Below are 19,212 nucleotides of genomic sequence, written 5' to 3' on the forward strand. Positions count from 1 at the left end.
ACTATTTAGGTTTGCAGGAACACCATCTGCATTTCTACATAATCGCCCTGTAACTTCCTAAGGAGGTTATGTTAGGTTATACTGGGGTGCTTTGCAGGTCAATGAGCCCACTTCTCCTGGCTCTTTTCTTGCCCCTACCATGACCAAGTAGATCCCTGAAGCCTGGGTGCTGCTGGAACCAGCCCCTAGGTACAGCGATCTGAGTGGACACGTGACTCAGCTACACTCACTGTCCCCATTATGCCTCTGTGCCCTTGTCCCTGTCTCCAAAAAGGTCTCTTCACTGCTGCCAGGTACAAGGCAGCTGGTGCCATGAAAATCACAGGCACGACAGGTTGCCTAGACATTACTCTGGGGAAGCTGTGTCCTGTCTAGGCTTCAGAGTTCCTCCTTAGTGGAGTGAAAAAACAGATCAGGTTTCAGAAGAGCTGTTGTGAGAAACCACACACACACACACACACACACACACACACACACACACACACAACACACACACAATGGTGGCTGACATTCCACAGCTAGACAAACACATGGTGAAAGCCATCAGCGGTGAAATAGTTGGTTGCTTTTTTTAGAAACTCAGTTCCTATTTACTGTAAGCTTACAGATACATAGTATACAAGTAATTGCTTATGACTATATGAAAGTAACTGCTTATGACTCTATGCGAGTTTTCTCTTGTTGTTTAAAGGTGGTGATAAAGTCAGGAACCAAAGAAAACTTTAATTTAAGGTACAGAGTTTTCCAGGTGGGGCCTGGACTCAAAGGTGATGATGCATCTGGAAAAGAGTTCTGGAATCTGGATGACATCAGCCTTGCCTGATGTGGTAAGATGGGCCAATGCCAGCATCACCACAGCGCAGCACACTGCTGTGGATTGGAGAATGCTCTGTATGCATGTTCTGCGTGAGGATAACTGCTGCTAGTCTATGTAGTTAGTGATTTGATAGTCCATTAACAGAGCACATGCACCATGCTAGAGAAGATAAACCCAGGGAAGAGGTAAAAACATACATACTAATAGCTGCAATTTAATTATTTTAATGCATTTTATTGTTATTGTAAAGGTGATAGCAGTGAATGATTTTGTAATAATTTTGTAATAAAAAACAAAATATATACTATTTGTCCATCACAATGCAAAGTGCTTTTTATATTATTTGTAATATTTACAGACAAATACTCAAGAAGTTATTCAGGTGCACAGTTTACAGGTAAGGAAACAGGATCACACTGAATAAGCAACTTCCCCAGGGCCTTCTGGCAATTTCTAGGGAATTCCCCAAATTGCTTAATCAGTAACATCAATTAGGTAGACAGAAGAGGGAAAAGGGGTTTTAGCACCATCAAAACACGGAGCACAAAAGAAGCTATGGTAATCCTTCTTGTGCAAAGAATTCACAAGCTAGTTTAACAGGGTCTGCCAGGATTGGGTTGGCTGAGGATGGGACAGGGTGGAGCTTATCAGCTCGAGAGTGGTCCAGGAGATTTGGACCCTTTGCTTTTGCAAAAGAGCAAGAGAGGTCTGTTTAGTTACACTGTAGGAAATTTAAGATTGCAGAGGAGGCTGCAAGGCATTATGCTAAGAGACTGTGTTTCCATCAAGATTCTGTGGATTCACTGAGATTTTGTACCTCAAAGCTCTGCTGTACATCCAATGCATACTCCCTATTTGTTGCTTTCTAATGATCATTATGGTGGTGAGTGTCCTTCCTAATTTTCTCTCATCTCACCTCTGTGAATGGAACCTGCGTAAGTGCTGCCTCTACCTAAGATTTACTTATTCAGCATTTGGAAATAGATTGCATGAACCCTCTTGCTCAGTTCAGCACCAGTAGTATAAAGTAGTTCCTGTCTGTGAGGCACATGAGGACACAACTCCAGATTATGCAAAGTAGAATCACATGTAAGGTTCTAAAGAATATATTAAATGACAAAACCATAAGTTGAAGAGGAAGATGCTGGTGGCCAATCTGAAAGAAGTTAGTGACAAATGGTCCAAAGGAAGTGGGGAGGAGAAATCTTCTGTATAATTGTTTGCGGCATTCAGGTTCTCAGAATGCCAAAAGCAGATTTTCTTAGTGTCATGCTGTTCTTCCCTTCCCTCTTTGCAGAGAAATGGGTAAAAGAGACAGCGCCACTCCGATCTTTCTCTCTCCTTTTCTCTCTTCCTCCCTAATTTCCTCCCTCCCTCTCTTCCTCCCTCCCCCCTCTCTCTCTCACTCTCTCTCTGTATGCTTAAGAGCATGTACAATTCTGCAAAAATCTACTCACATAGGGAAAAAAGTTGAAGTCCTAAATATGATTTTAAAAAAACATTTGAAACTTATTTTGGAATATTTGAATTTAGTCAAATAACTGGGAAACTGTCATTCCCAAAGACATAGCTCTTTTAGAAAACTGCTGACCTAAGTTGAAATCTCTATGACTTCAAGTTGTGTTGGCCACAATAAAATGTCAGTTTCTGATGGGTAAAGAGGAAATCTGCTCAAGTTCCAAGTTATCCCTGACAGAGATCAGACTGGCAAGCCCTGCAGCTGAGAGGGGCTTGCAGCACAGATCCTCTGTGGGCCCTTGGCTCTTTTGGCCTTCCCGCATTCTTTCTGTATTCAGAAAGAAGCTGTGTTTGCAGGAAAAGTAGGTAGAGACAGCAAGGCCTATTGGGCTGACCCTTAGGAACTGGTACTTCTTAAACAGCTGAGTATCAGGAGTTTCATGTGGGTCAACCAAATATTTTTTACAAAACTCATTAATAGCCAAGCAGATGAAGAAAATATGTGAAACAAAAAGCTGTGACATAGTTGCAGACACGCATTTCAAAGAAATTACAAATCCTACTCCTCTTCTTAGCTCTGAATGGGAGAAAACAATAAAAACCATGAACTCTTTACCATGCCAATATTACAATAAGATAGTAATGAATACAATAAGAATGGCAGTTCTTTGGTTTGGGGAATATTTAAGAATCATGTTTAGCCAGGCACCAGTGGCTTATGACTTTAATCACAGCTATTCAGGAGGCTGAGGTCTGGGGATTATAGTTCAAAGCTAGCCTAGGCAGGAACATCTGTGAGACTCTTATCTGCAATTAGTCACTAAAAGGCTAGAAGTGGAGCTGTGGCTCAAGTGACAGAGAGCAAGCTGTAAGTAAAAAAGCTTAAAGGACAGACATTGCCCAGGTCCTTGGTTCAAGCCTCAGGACCAGCAGGCACATTGGTCTCCCTCCTTTCCTCCCTTCCTCCTTCCTTCTATAGCAGGGCCTCCAATGCCCAGTGCTGCTTCTGTTGCTTATATCCCAGAACCCATCCTGATCAGATTTCAAGTGTTTCAATAGCAGAAGCAACAACAGCATAAGCAGCAGCTGACACCCGTGTTAAGTACCCTGAATGGAGTTTCATCAACCTCGTGGCCTCTGGGCACCTTCATTAAGTGCCTTGGTCTGCTGCCATGATTAGAATTCCGGTGTCTCCCTGGTACAGCACACTGTGGTCCTATTTTTCCTGTCATCTCTCCCGAAGCCACAACCCCTGCCTCCTACTCTCCCACCTGATCAGCTTCCTGCTGGCCAGTCTTCCAGGTGCTTATGCTCCAGAGTGGACCATCCTGTTAGATGTTGTGACCACCAATCAGGACACCAGCCTTTGTTTGAGATTCTTCCCATTTCAATAGCCAGAGTGTGGAGGCTGACCACTGATTGCAAACCCCCCTGGACACCAGGTTGTGTGCATTCAGCCATTTCATCATCTATATTTAATCAGCAGTGTTTCACCCTCTCATTTCTAAGCATATAGTTGGTTCTTGTTTATCTCTAACTATTTTGCTCTACTGAAAATAATGGAGAAGTGCTGTCAAATCCTGGCACTGTGTGGTTGGATTGTAAAGTTATTACTAGGTGGTCACAACTAATGGCAGCTTCCCAACCTGAAGCACAGATAAAGGCCAGGGCTGAAGGGGTTGGAGCTCCTGGGCCTGTCCCTCCTCCCTTGAGAAACTTGGAGACTCTACAACCCCTCTATCTCCCCAGGGTGATGATCCCTTTTCCTCTGTGGTAAGGTGGTGAAAAAGCTAGGGAGCATGAGAAATATCAGCATATAGATAAGAAGGAACAGCCCAGATGCCACACTGTGAACACAACCAAAACCCAGCAGTCAGCAGAGTTACAGGAAGTGTCAGGTCATGACAACCTTCCTTCTCATCCTGAAAATCAAGTGGCGTGAAATCAGCAAGTGGCTCCCACGAGGAGCTCAGATGCAGACACATCCCCCACGCAGCCCAGAAACTGGAGATGCAGCTGGACTTAGAAGTCGTGACTCTGACCAAAGAGCATTACGTGCATGTACAGAAATATCACAACAAAACACCTTGCCTTGTGTCATTAATATGTGCTAATGAAAACGTGGATAAACAGTCATCAGTTTAAAGAAAAAAAGTGTTCTGTTCCAAGTGCAACTAATCCAACTTGACTGGCCTGTTGTATTTTATATTTTAGAGAAATATTTTATTTGCTTTACCTGCAAATTATAATCTTTTACTTCTAGGGAGTACATAAGACAAGAGTAGGGAGTAGTGCTATGGCTGGGAGGGTAGATTCTGCAGTCACTGAAGAGGTGAGTGGGAGACATCTTAATCTAGAAGCACTTATGAAGATAAAGTGTGAGGCGTGCCACTCCCAGAACCAAGCGGCAGTCGGGGAGCACAGGAAGGTTGTTGCTGCCAGATCGTAAGAGAGAATGCTGACAACTGCCAGAGAAAGGGGTCCAGTGAAGGAAATGAGAAGAAGGAAAGGGAGGGAGGAAGGAAAGAAAAAGAGGGAAGGAGGGAGGGAAAAGAGAGAGGGAGAGAGGCAGGAAGGAAGGAAAAAAGAAAGGAAGGAAGGAAGCAAGGAAGGAAGCAAGGAAGGAAGGAAGGAAGGAAGCAAGGAAGGAAGGAAGGAAGGAAGCAAGGAAGGAAGGAAGGAAGGAAGGAAGGAAGGAATATAATTGCTGTTGGAGTCACATTTGTCGTTGGCCTAATGGCCACAGAAATCCCATTCTGATAGAAGAAGCTTAGTGAGAATATTGGTAAGGTACATTCATTATGTCCAACATGAAAGAAAGCGATATCTTCCTCTCGTACTATTTCTCAGTAAGAGTTGACTGTCTTAATTGTTATTTAACTTCATAAAATATCCCTATCTCTTAATTACACAGGCAGTCTAATTTCATCCAGCATATGGATGTGAAATGAACATCTTTTATCTTCAAAAAATATTGACTCCTTGGCCAAATGGCACCAACAGACATGACAAATATAAAGAAGTGCAGACTACTAAGATTGTATTTTAGCTACAATGGTCTTAACAAAAACCTAACACATAAATCAAAATGTTGGTGATTACTTCTGTACAGATTAAATATGACTGTAAATTATACAGGTTTGAATGTGAACAAGAAAAGCAGCGGCATCACAGGGTTTTACTAGGCACTGAAAATGCAACACAATTCTACTACACTATTCTCCAACACAGAGATGAATGAACCCTGCAGGACTGTGTGTATGCATCTCTGTATATGAATATATGATTCTCAGGAGTTGAGGTGAGTTTTTTCTCGAAGTCCCACTGCTTTAAGATGAGTTCTCAAAATATTTTTCTCTAAATGCAATTCAGAGAAAATGCTATCCATAGAATAGCGTATACCTTTGCATATTATTTCAAGCACTCAACAATTTAATGCATCCAGAGTAAGTATGATTACTTTCAAAAAGATTCAATACGGGCATAGTAATCAATGGCTATAATCCAAGCTACTTGTGTGGCAGAAGTGTGGAATGTGGAGGCTGACCACTGATTGCAAACCCCCATGGACACCAGGTTGTGTGCATTCAGCCATTCCATCATCTATATTTAATCAGCAGTGTTTCACCCTCTCATTTCTAAGCAGTATCTCTAACTATTTAGGCAAAGTTGGTGAGATATTATCTCAAAACCAAAATAAAAACAAAAGGCTTGGGCATTCAGTTAAAGTGGTAGACACTTGCTTAGCAGGTATGAAGCCACATGTAGGTTCTACCTGCAATACCACAAAAAAAATTCACAGCTAAAGTTAAAAGATATCTACGCATGGAACTCAGAAAGATACTTGAAGCATTCTTGGGAAACTTAGCCTGTGAAATTGGCCTGTATTTTATAACTCAAAAATGGCCAATTAAAAAGCTGGGAGAGAATTGCTATTTAGATTAAGTATTATAATTTGCTTAGAATGGAGGTCAAAAGCACAAACTAAACAACTAAAGGAAAACTATATTAAAATTACTTGTTTGCCAGATACTTGGTGGCTCAAAGCTGTGATCATGGTTCATAGTCAGCCTGAGGAGGGAAAGTCCACGAGACTCTTATCTCCAATAAGCCACCAAAATGCCAGAAGTGAAGCTACACTCAAGGAGCTGCATGCCAGCCATGAGGGAGAGACCTAGAGAACAGTACTCAGACCCTGAGTTCAAGCCCAAAACAAGCAAAACTAAACAAAAATCAACAAAAAAGTGTACTAGTTTAATGCTGGGCAAGTTATTCAATCTTTCTGCCTTCTATTTCATAAAATTTTAGAAGGTTTATTTTATAAAGGCCTTGATATATAGTCTGGATATGAAATGTCTCCCATAAAATCTCCTGTTCTTGAAGGCTTAGTCCACAGTTACTGGTGATATTTTGGATTTTCCTGGAAACATTAGATGGGCCCAGATGGAGGAAGATGGCCTTTGGATATGTGTCCTTGAGATCTTCTTTGTCTTTCTGCTTCCTGCCTGCCCACAGTTTGCTGTATCACATTCTCCCATGGTGCTCTGGTTTACTACAGGACCCCCAATCAACAGAGCCAAGGACTACAGACTGAAGCCTCTGAAAACAAGAGCCAAAATAAATCTTTCTTGCATTAAATTGTCTTGTCAGTCAATGTGCTATAGGATCAAAAATAATCTGACCATTCATACCTGATCTAATAAAAATATAATAGTAATTACCTCTGTTATTGTGGCTTCTGTATTTTTGAGTTCCAAAATTTTTCATTTGGTTCTTTTATATTCTATTTCTCCAGTGAGCTTCCTCACCCTACCCCCCTAGTCCCACTTGTTTCTAATGTGTTAACGATTGCTTGTTGAAGCATTTTTACCATGGCCACTTTCCAGTTTTCAAGATAGTTCTAATATTTGTAGCATGCAGGTGTTCCCCTCCATCAGTCAATACCTTTTCTTATCATGGTCAGATTTTCGCAGTTCTTGGCATGATGTCTGAAAACTGGACACTTGTCTAAGACACTGGGCACTTTTGGTATTGCATTAAGAGACCGCATCATATGCAAGCTTCTGGTCCAGCAGGGCTCCTCTCTCAGGCCTCCCTGAGGCTTGTGGGGGATATTGTTTTACTAAAGAAGTGTGTGTGTGTGTGTGTGTGTGTGTGTGTGTGTGTGTGTGTGTATGTTAGGGTGTTGTCTTGTAATTGTCATTTTAAATTATAATTGTGTTGTCTTGTAATTGTCACTACTCCCCAAAGAGGCCACCTCGAATAGGAAGGTGGTACCTCCACATAAGGTCTCAAATAACTGAGTGGTAGGGGCAGTTGGAAAGTATCTGGTCTCCTATGACTCTACCCACCATAGATAACATTGGGTACTTAGTTAATGTGGGATTGGAAGGATCTCCACTGACCCCTAATGGTGGGGAGGACTTCTTACCTGGACAAAAGTAAGCACTGGCTCCCCACCTGACCACTTCTGACATAAGCTCCTGTGTGTGTGTGTGTATGTGTGTGTGTGTGTGTGTGTGTGTGTGTGCGCGCGCACGCGTGTGCTTGCTCGCCGTGAGCACTGGGAAGGGGAATACAGGGCCTGTTGCTACAGTTCTGAGCTCAGTATTCATTGTGAGATGGGAACACTGTGTTTACTATGCAGTCTGGCTAGAGCAGATGATTGTTGTCAAAATGTTTGCAATATCGCTAGGCTTCTTCTTTCCTGGTCCCCAACTAGAAAGATCTGGCCCTCCTTAGGACTATTTTTGCCTTCTCTATTGGTGTCTTTGGGTTTCCATCTTCTCCCCAAACCAGTCCAGAATAGACAAGGGTAAAGAAAATACTAGGAACTTATCACTGTGCTATCCTTGGGTGTCGAGGTCTCCAGCTGGTTTGCCTTTTGCTCATGGTCCTCTTGTGAAGATGTTGGTTTTATATGTAATGTGCAGGATTTTATGAGAAGTCCAGAGCAAAGCATATCTATTCTATTTTTCTAGGAGCAGATAATAATTTTTGACTGCTTAGGAACTTTATTGAAGATTCTTCCCTGACTGCTCAAATCCTTGAGGACACTGGGGTTTGAAGATAGCTAGAAAGATGCTCTACACCACGTGAGCCCATGCTCCCAATATACTTTTACTGTAGTTGTTTGTTTGTTTTTGTCCATTGTGGGGCTTGAACTCTGGGCCTGGGTGCTGTCCTTTAGCTCTTTAGCTCAAGGCGAGCACTCTACCCCGTAAGCCACAGTGCCACTTACCATTTTCTAGTGGTTTATTGGAAATAAGAGTTTCACAGACTTTCCTGTTGAATGGCTTTGAATGTGATCTCAGCCTCCTCGGTAGCTAGGATTATAAGTGTGAGCCACCAGTGCCCGGCCTGTAGTTGTTTTTTAGATAGACTCTTGTACTTTTTGCCTAGGGTTAGCCTTGGACTGTGAATTATCTACCTTTGCCTCCTGTGTAGTTGGAATTATAGGTGTGTATCATCATGTCTATCTTGTTGGATGAGATCTATCTCTTTTTGCCCAGGTGTAGCTTGAACTGTGATCTTCCTGATCTCCATTTCCCAAATAGCTGGGATTGAAGAGTGTGTCACCATGCCATTTCTGTGCTTCACTTTTTAAAAGGAGAATCTACTCTATTTAATTAAAACACCCAAGGAATGCTGAACTAGCAAAGAGGCTTTTGAGACAGACTATAGTAAGTTTCAAACCTGCCTGTAGCCCAGTCCTTATTCTCTCTCTAGCTCATGAATTCATCATATATAACATGAAGTCTAGATTCCCCTTGCGGTGTCAATGTAAGAGCTGCACTGACTGCTGAGGGATTAGCGTACAATATTCCACATATGTGTGATCAATACACAAGTGAAGGTCCTTCCCAGCTTCACTTATGCTCTTACCCTTCTCACCACCGTTGTCCACTGGAATTCAACCTGTTCACTACTAATGCATTTCCAGAAAGAGCTGCTCTGTCCTGCTTTCCCTTCTATACTTGGTAGAAATATGTGCTTCAGCATAAGTTGAATTGCCATCACATGGTATTTGAAGACCTCTTCATCCAGTCTGGGTCACTGATTCCTTCTTCGTGGGAGATCCCTCTGTCCTTCTAAAATAAATTAATTAAGCCTTCCTCTACTTACTATCCCAATGGGGGAAAAAAAGGTAAACTGCGGAGCTAGAAAGCCAACCCTGTCTCAGAAAGATGCATTCTCCTATCACAATTTAGCCCACTGAGCTCTGGTGGATTTAGACATAGTCACACATCAGAAGTGATACTGATCAGAGTACAAGCTGGGACTAAGGGGGCTTCAACTGGTATGTCCAGACATAGGTGGACATGAGTTTAGATCTCCACTGATTATTGTTTCATGGGAGCTTGGCGTCTAGTCATTTTATCAATGCCCATTTTAATACTGAAATTTGAATCTGAGATGTGAGATTTAATTGGTATGCATGAGGAAATACATTTTAATTGAGCTAGGACCAAATCATTTCCTGAATTCAGTTGTGGGTAATATATTCAGAAAATAAGACAGGTAGTCAACGAGTTTTGAGAGATGGTACAAATGTGTGTGTGTGGTGGGGGGGGGTAAATGTGTTTGTGTGTCTGTGCAGGTGTCTACATGCATGCTTGCGAGTGTGTCTATGTGTCTGTATGTGTTTGTCTATGTGTATCTGTGTTTGTGTGCTGCATGTATCTGAGTGTGTGTATGTGTGTGTGTGTGTGTGTGTGTGTGTGTGCAGGAGAGAGAGAGAATTACTTTTTCTCTAAAATATTCTAGTGTATGGCAATTAAAGATTCCCGAGGTGTAAATTGGGCTCAGGCATGTGATAGTAGCAATGCCAATGGTCTTCAGAAAATGTATGCTATAATCAGCTTAATGTACTAAGTAAGTAATTTGTGTAATTTATGCATGGAGAAAATCTGATGAATAGAATTTACAGTTTAAAATTTTCCACTAGTACACTATCTACACAGTCAAAATTAAGCAGGAAATTAAACAAATGAAATGATTAACATACTACATTATTAACTGAATCAAAACAATTTGTGTTTCTATTATTACAATGAACATTTTTGTTAGCATATACAAATTATTTCCATTCTTTTAATTATAACATCTCGGTGAAGTGGCATGAACATGTTAAGGTAAATTTTTGTAGCTTAATTTGCAAATGAATTTTTTAACTGGTCTGGTTTGAAACACAAAAGTCTTTAAAATACGTTTTCTCTCTTTTTGTTTTATTAAATAAACAAGATTTTCCTAATAAACAAAATGTCACTTAAATGAAATGCCCGTGGAGGCTGGATGTGGCAGCTTATGAGTCCAGTCTGGGAAAATGTTACTAAGACTGAGTTTCAACCAACAAGCTGGTATGGTGATCTACACCTACAATCTAAGTTATGTGGGAGGTATAGATAAGAGGAACGTGGTTTCAGGGCAGCCTGATCAAAAGGCACCTGACTAGACCTGAAAATAACTAGAGTAAAACGGGCTCAAATGATAGAGTGTTTGCCTAGTGAGCAATGCCACCAGAAATCAGAGAGAAAGAAAGGGAATGGAGTATTGTCCTAAAACGAAGCCAAAGGGGCCCTTGGAAAATAACTTTAAAAATGCTTCAAGCACGGGAATACTTTTGGCAATGCACATAATGAACCACTGGCCTTAAATCAGCATAGTCTACTTAAATGAGACTGTGATAAGGTATTTGGATATGCTTACAGGTATGTATTTACATACATCAATAACACCTCACCTGTGTTTCAATGCTGTAGTTTAATACTAACGTTAGCCCAATGTCAAAAGCACACTCAAATGTCATTTTGGATGCTCCTGTGCAAAGTGATAAGTTCACAATTATCCTGACAAACATACCTGACTAAGGTCAGGAGTGCTGCCCAGGTGATGGGAAGGAGCAAAGAAAACTTGCCCTCCCTCAGTGGCCTGAACGAAGTACTAATCAACATTCCTGGAGCTGAGTATTCCCAGCACTCCCAGAGCTAAGTGCTCCCAGCACTCCCAGGCCAGGAAGAGCATTTACAGAGCCTGCTTCCCCGCTCCACTACATTGTGTCACACAGTCCCATGCAGCACTCCAAGAGATCATGTGCTACATCTCCATCTAAAAGGAGATCCATCTGTGGGAATGCCTGCCATCAAATATAAAACGTGGAAGTAATACTACTGGTCAAGTTTTACTCCATTTCCTTACTTTAGGGTCCTGTCCAAAAAAGCACTACCTGGACCAATGTCCCCAAATGTTTCTTCTCTGTTTCTTTGAGTACTTTCAGAGTTTCAGTGTCCCATCAACAGATAAGTGGACTTAAAATGAAAGTAGTATATATACACTATAGAGTGATAGAGTAATAGAGAAATCTTATTCTTTGTGGCAAAATAGGTGGAACTGGAGGACATTGTATTAAATGAAATAGCCAGACATAGAATAACAGGAACCACACATGTTCTCTCTCTCATAGAAGGAAAACTAAAAATTGTCAGCCTGAAAGAAGAGCAATGATTAGAGAAGATGGAGAAGGCTTGGCGTGGGACGGAAGAGCTGTGGAAGAGAAAGGATAGATTAGCTCATGCATGGAAGAGCCACACTGGATCCCATTAACACATGCAATTAACACATACATGTGAAAAATAATTCATTTGAAAAACAGTGAAAATTGGAAGACAAAAAAGCTACAAAAGCCAACTGGTGCTGTTGAGGATGTGGGGAACCTGAAATCTTGTCATTAGGAAGTTAAAATGGTATGGCTTCCTTAGAAACTGTACAGACGTCCCCGGTCAAATTCAACCTCCTGTGACACTAGAGCAAACAATTGTGGGTGATCTGGGTGCAATCAAACTGAAATCAGGACCTGTGTCATGTTTACACACAGATGTTCGCCACTGCTTTATTCCTAGTAGCTACAAGGTGATGACAACGTGGGTGCCATTGATGCCTAGAGACAGACAGGAAAGGGAGTGTCCACATACAAGGGTGCAGGAATCAACGTTGGGGTAAAGAAGGGGATCGGATCATGTGTGATGACATCATGCTATGTGAAATAAGCCAGCGGTTGAAGAACCAAGGCTGTCGGACTCCCCACTCCTAAGAGGTAACTAAGGTAAGTCCACAGCAGAGAGCAGGGGACAGGTGCAGGGTTTGCAGAGAGCGGGAAGGAGTAGCTCCCATTCAAAAAGATGATGCTTCAATGAGGCCAGATAATGGAGGTCTGGGAGTGTGAAGACAACAGCAGTCCCCAGAAAACAACATTGGATACTACGTGGAGAAAATGGGTCAAAGGGGGAAATCTCCTGTTAACAGGATGCTATGATTTGTTTAATGTTTACAGTTACATAAGCAAGGCAATGAGTACACTTCCTATCAAGCATTGTTGCCTCCTCCTTTGTTTTTCCCCTACCATCCCTTCCCTCCCATCTCCACAATTACACTCCCTGCCCCCCCCACACTCATCTAAATTATAAAGTTCGTTTTTCAACATAGTGTCTTGTGCATCTCATGGTTACAATGGGCCAACCTGCATCCCTATTTAAGCATTTTGTTTTTTTCCCTTTCCCTCCCCAAATTAGAGAAGTGTATATACAAGATGCAGGGCACCGACATCAAATACAGTGAAAACAGATGTTATACAGTGGAGGAGGAACATACAAAGAAACACAAAAATCCCATGATACATTAGAAACAATACCAAGGAAAAAAAAACCATTTTTGTCTCTATCTTGGTGTACATTTCACTTAACATCATCTTATCTGGTCATATGTACATAGCTTTTGACCTTTTCTGCTTGTACCAGACATATACTAGTTATTGCAAATAAGAGAAACCATGGGACCTATGTTTCTTTGGGCCTGACTTACTTGACTTAATGATTTTTTTAAGGAGAGATGACTTATTATCATCCCCTTGTAAGCAAATAAAAAAGCTCACTTGAACATTTAAATAGGTGCAGTTTCTATACTAAAGAAGTTGTTACCAGTTATATTTCCTTTAAATTAGCACGCCAGAAGCAAATGTGCTCTGCAATTTAGTGTCTGAGGCAACACTGTTCTTAGAAATATGAACAGACGTTGGAAATCATACACAAAATCTTGAAGAAAGCTACTTAAAAATAGTGACTAAACCCTCTCCCCAAAACAAACAATCAAAAACCTAAACAATCCTGAACTACTAATGTGTAAGAGCATGTATCAGTTTGACTCCTGTCATGGACATCTCATCAATAAAGCTTTTCCATTATAAAATGCTCAAGAACATTGTTCAAACCAACATTTTCGAACATAAAAAATTATAGCATTTTTAAATATGGAGGGAGGAAGGGTGAAATGTAGTCATTATAGTCATTTTTCTTCCATAGTAAAAGAAAAAAATATATAAAGACTACCTGGTCCAACCTAAACACTTGGGTGTTTATGATTTTTATTCAATTTAGTTGGCTATTTTTTTAATTAAAGAAATATGCTATTAAAACACAACTTCATTACTCCAATATTAATAGTTGTTTTTTTTCACAATGCTCTACACTCTAATTTAACTCACCCAGTTCTCCCAATATCCCCACAAAGTAAATAATCTTATAAGAGGCATCCTACAAGCTTTTTTTGCTAGGCCTGGGAGTTAACCCAAAGCTGGACACTTAGCCCTTCCCCACTTTACATCTATGCTATTTCCTGCTGCAGTTACTTTATAATCTCAAGAAGACTTCAGGACAAACAGGATTCACCCATAAGCATCTCTTCCTCCAGAGACAAAGACTGTAATAATCAAGGAGATCAAACCTGTGACTTGGAACTGTTTTAACTCTACATACCTTTTCTCACTCCCTGCCTCTAGTTCCCCCTATTTAATCTAAGACCAATGTCTATATTTCTGAAAACCTGAAGAGGTACTGAAGTGCTGTCTTCCCATGGTTGTTGTGTAACAAATCTCCTTTCTCTGACATTCATCATGTCTCTATTGGGCATCGGGAGCGGGAGGCTGGACTTAACATTGTACTTTGGGAGTGTCAGTTAGGAGTCTAATACCTAGTTTCAGTCTTCCTATCTGCAATTGACAAGTGAAGAAACAGGCAGACAAGTGCATCTGATCAAGGTCACATGGCTGAAAAAAAATCACATAAAGACAGGACTATGCCCCATGGCTTGATTTCATGGTCTGGGTTTTAAGAAGTACACCAAACTGTCTGGGGGTGCATTATTTTTCTTTGAATATTCTTAGAAAAAATAAAGATGCCAGGTGTCATTGGCTAATATCTATAATCCTGGCAACTCAGAAGGCTCAGATTTGAGAATTAAATCCAGGCAGACAAATTTCAGGCTCTAATCTCCATTTTATCAGCAAAGAACTAGACGTGGAGGTGTGGCTTAAGCAGTAGAGCATGAGCTTTGAGTGCAAAAGCTGAGAGACAGTCCAAAGCCCTGAGGCCAAGCCCCAGTACTGGCACAAGAAAAAGAGAAGAAAGATAAGAAAACACCCAAGATTATACATTGTCCATAATAAGTGCTTTGCCAAGTGGATATTGATGATATTCGCATGTTTATATAACATCTCTGGCATTACTGGTTAGACTTGGAGAATGCAAAGGGCATTAGAATACTCCTGGGGAACTAGAGCTGTTTTTTTCAATTTCCTTCTCATTGTAGAGTTGTCTCAAGAATAGAGTATGTGGTACAGGGAGTCTTTAGAAACAAAGGCACATTCTCTTGATGGAGGGAAATATAATGTGGAGAACTGGCCATCTGGATAGTTTTTGTATTGGGAAGAGCTGTAATTTATAAACTGTGAGAAAGAAGAAAAGGAAAGCCATGGCTTTCTGCCAGAAAAAAAAATTTTAAGCTTCATCTTAGCATGTTATAAATGAGAATTTAAATATTTCAAACCCACAGATATATTGCATCTACAACAGCCAAATACAACATTTTACCTAACACAGCTTTAAAACCATCCAAACAGTACTCTATTCGTTGAAACCAGATTCTACTCTTTCAGGTAAAGCCAGGATTAGGAGGAACAAGCTCTTTGCTTCCACCTACACATGGCTGCAGGATGGCCCTATAGGTAAGTGGTGGACCACAGCACAACAAAGACCTGATATCTCAAGGGTCTTTGACCAAAGAAGCTGAAAAACAAATAAATTAAAAATCTAACCAGTGAAGTCAATGTGTGTTGTGACTTACTATTACACATGTACAGTACATATATAATAATGTGATCATAACCAGGAATGTTGACACAGTAAACGTCAATAGGGGACCAAGTTTAAATATCACATATATGCATTATGTCATTAAATAAGTAAAATCTATGGAAGGAAGATTTTCACTAAAATGTCTGCCTTGCCACTGCTGTTTCTTACTTTTGAAGAAAGGGACGCAGGGGAAGGTTCCTGAAAGTGGTCTGGCCTCTGGATTCATCCAGAAGACAGACAAGCAAGATTATAAGGCAGGCTCCAGTGGCTGAAGAGGATTGGGGAGGGTTGCTTAGTGTCTGGCTATGAGTTCACGATTGGCCCTGAGGATCAGCCTGGGGCAAGGCAAGGCAGGACCTTGTGAGAAGAATCTGGGCAGGAACATAAGAAAAGTTGGTTCTGATACATGCTCTAGCCAGTGGCACTTGGAGACTTTCTACATTTTTAGTCATTATAGAAAATAGACAGGTGCAGTTGGCTCACACCTAGGAGGCTTGAGATCTGAGAATCACTGTTGGATACCAGCCTGAACCAGAAAGATAATGAGCACTTAACTCCAATTAACTAGCAAAATGCCAGAAGTGGATATGTGGCTCAAGTGGTAGAGTGCCAGACTTGAGAGAAAAAGCCAAGTGAGAACCTAAGGTCCTGAGTTCAAGCCCCAGTACTGGCATGAGCACATGCATGTGCACACGCACGCACACACACACACACACACACACACACACACACACACACTTATACACACTCACACATGAAAACAATGTCCCATGGATATGATGTTGAAAACTGAATGGCAGAAAGGTTATGTGGGACAAAGAAAATGTATTTGTTTCTAGCCTGCTAAAGGGCATCCCACACAGGATCGTTTTGGGCTCACTGCAAGAAGGCAGAGGTAAAGAAGGCTAACTCAAAGACCACTTGGAGATGCGCCACCAGCAGACACCTGGGGTTGAGCAAACAATGAATGCATTCACCTTGAGCCCTACACACTGGCTGATGTTCACATTTCAATTGCCTGTTTAGCACTGTCTGAAAACCCCCACAAGGTTCTACCTCCACTGCTTCACCTTGTTTATTCTTTCTGGCTGACAAATTCTTTTGAATAGAAGGATGGAGCCCTTAGTTCCCCAAAGTTCACAGCCATGTCATCTAGAAGGACTCCATCAGAGAAAGTTTCCTTCCATATTCACTCAACCCTGGAATATTTCTTTTTATGATGGGAGCAAGGAGATGCTCAGTCCTGGCCATGCTAGCTAAAATAGAACCATCATCCAGGTTGGGGATCTTACATGATGCAAGATATAGCTTTAGTTCTGAACAGTTCTTTGGGGGCAAGAAAGACCTAATAGTAGAGCCATGAAGGAGGCACAATGTGCTTGGCACTGGAGTATGAACATCCAAACAGCAGAGAGGTCTTTATCTTTCATTCTGTCAACTGCCAATTAAAAATTTTGTTGTACTGAAACAGTTTTAATAGAAGCATTCCAGTTGTATGTTTTGTTGGCAAATCTGTTTAACTAAGCTGGCATTTTGAGCTTGCTAGATGTGTTAGTTTTGCAGTCTATGAAAACTGGCACTAGGTCTGATTTGCAGAAGTACAGATTACTTGGGTCCGTGAATCGCTGGCAGTTAAGACTTCAGAGGTGGATTTCACAGCCGGATAAGAACTGGGCATCCATCCCTGAGGAGAAGTCACTGAGACACTATTGGCTGGAATGTGTGGGTTCCTCTAGAACTCACTGCTGTTCTCAACCTGTCCTGGGAACATTCGACGTTTATGTGTGAGATGGTCAAGAAACTATGGGTCTGTGCAGATGCATATTTTTTTTTTTTTGGAGAAGTTATGGTGAAGATGTTCCTCGGGTGGAAGCAAGTCAGAATCCTAATCAGTTCTGCAATATGAAAGATCCTTTTTAACAGATCACATCATCTCCTGTCTTATAAATGGTCACTGTCCTGTGGTCCAGTGGTAAGCTACCTTTTAAAGCACACTAGACTGCAATTAACCCCAAGAGCACACCCTGTGGATACTGTTCTTAGTAGCAATTTCATTAAGATGGCAGATATGCTAAACTTTCACTGGGCTTGATTTTTCTAAAAGGCTTAAATTTCTATTGAGTCATTAAATTTTACTTTAATGGTTGAGTTTTTTCCTTTTTTGTTGGTTGTGGGGCCTGAACTCTGGGCCTGGGTCCTGTCCCTCAGCTCTTCAGCTCAAGGTGAGCACTCTACCACTTGAACCACAGCACTACTTCCAGTTTTCTGGTGGTTTATTGGAGGTAAGAGTCTCACGGACTTTCCTGCCTGGGCTGGCTTTGAACTGTGATCCTCAGATCTCAGCCTCCTGAGTAGCTAGGATTACAGACATAAGCCACCAAAGCACTTGGCTTTGGTTGAATTTTTTGACATAGGGCTTTGCACTTGACTAGATAGGTACTCTACCACTTGAGCCAGGCACCAGCCAAACTCACTAAATTTTATTGAATTGGCAGTAAAATCTTTACCAAAGTGTTCTGATTCTTTACAGGCTATGTTTGGGGCTCGATACTCATTGTAAGATTTCCTTATTTGTTTCCTCCATGAAAACGACTGGAAATTTTGCTACCTTTAGATACACCCAGGACTCTTTATTTTCATTTTAACTTGCAAGCTGTATAGTGGAATTTGTATTTAATAGTGAACGATTGCATCTAATCTTTGAATCATGAAGTTTCTATGACAGATGTTAGTAGAAGAAATGACCATCTACTGTCAATGCCAATCATCTATCTGTCATTTTATTTTTTCTACCATGTGAGCAGTTGTGTAAGTGTGTTGTTGTCTGTAGGTGGATACAGTCATTGCCACAACGATTGCCATGAGGACTGCATCAAAGACAGTCAACTCCAAATTCTCCAGCCCCAGTGACAGCCCGTAGACGTCACAGAACTTCTTGTCATGAGATCTCTGCCCTGCTGGCTTGAACAGCCCTCTGCCAGCCTTTTCTTCTCTCTGTGCATCCCTTCTGAATGACTAATTCATGATATTTTGCTATTATATAACATAATATTTATTATCATCTAATATATATAATTCACATAATATACAATTATTATAGTAATAATAATTATATATACATCTATGAAATTATATACCATATAATATATTGCATATATTAGATACTGTATTATTTATTATTATATATACAATATAGTGTATAATTATTTGGGGCTCAAAATTCTTTTGAAAATCTGTTCAATGTTGTGGACTCCCTGGTTGAACAAAGTCTTTTGTGCAAATACATACAACATGGTAGAGTGCACCTCAAAAGCACTGAGATGTTGAGGTCTCAACATGTAGAAGGTCCATGACAACTAGGGTTTGAAGATCCTCACAACTTTCTCTGAAAAATGACACATTTGTTATTGCTTTTGCATCTTAGCCTCTGGCATCTTTTTTTCCATTTTCTTTATTCCTTAAGGAAAAGAGGAGATGGCAGTGCATCTTTGAGCACTATAGTGACAGAGATGTACTAAAAAAGATCACTTGGTGAATGGCACCCACAGAGAGAATGAAAAAGGCCCTTGGGAGCACTGGCTGTAGAGACAAGGCCATGCTACGGAAATCTACTGGCAACTCGAAGCCACATCTCTGTTCCTCCATCCATGTCTACAACAGCAATGAACGGTAGTCTGACTTTGAGCTTGTCTCACCACTTCCAAAGACTAGAAAGACCATAAGAATAGAGTTAAGCAAGGAAGAGGAGGCTCA

At 41.0% G+C, this 19,212-nt stretch overlaps 1 protein-coding gene across 1 annotated transcript in view; it reads right to left on the minus strand.

Moving 5' to 3' along the window:
* L3mbtl4 (L3MBTL histone methyl-lysine binding protein 4) overlaps positions 1-19,212 on the minus strand; it is a 310,153-nt gene that overhangs the window by 104,243 nt on the left and 186,698 nt on the right. The gene's annotated exons all lie outside the window — the stretch shown is intronic.

The sequence above is a fragment of the Dipodomys spectabilis genome, unplaced genomic scaffold, assembly GCF_019054845.1.
Source record: "Dipodomys spectabilis isolate Male_0828 unplaced genomic scaffold, ASM1905484v1 ptg000235l, whole genome shotgun sequence".
NCBI classification, from domain to species: Eukaryota; Metazoa; Chordata; class Mammalia; order Rodentia; family Heteromyidae; genus Dipodomys; species Dipodomys spectabilis.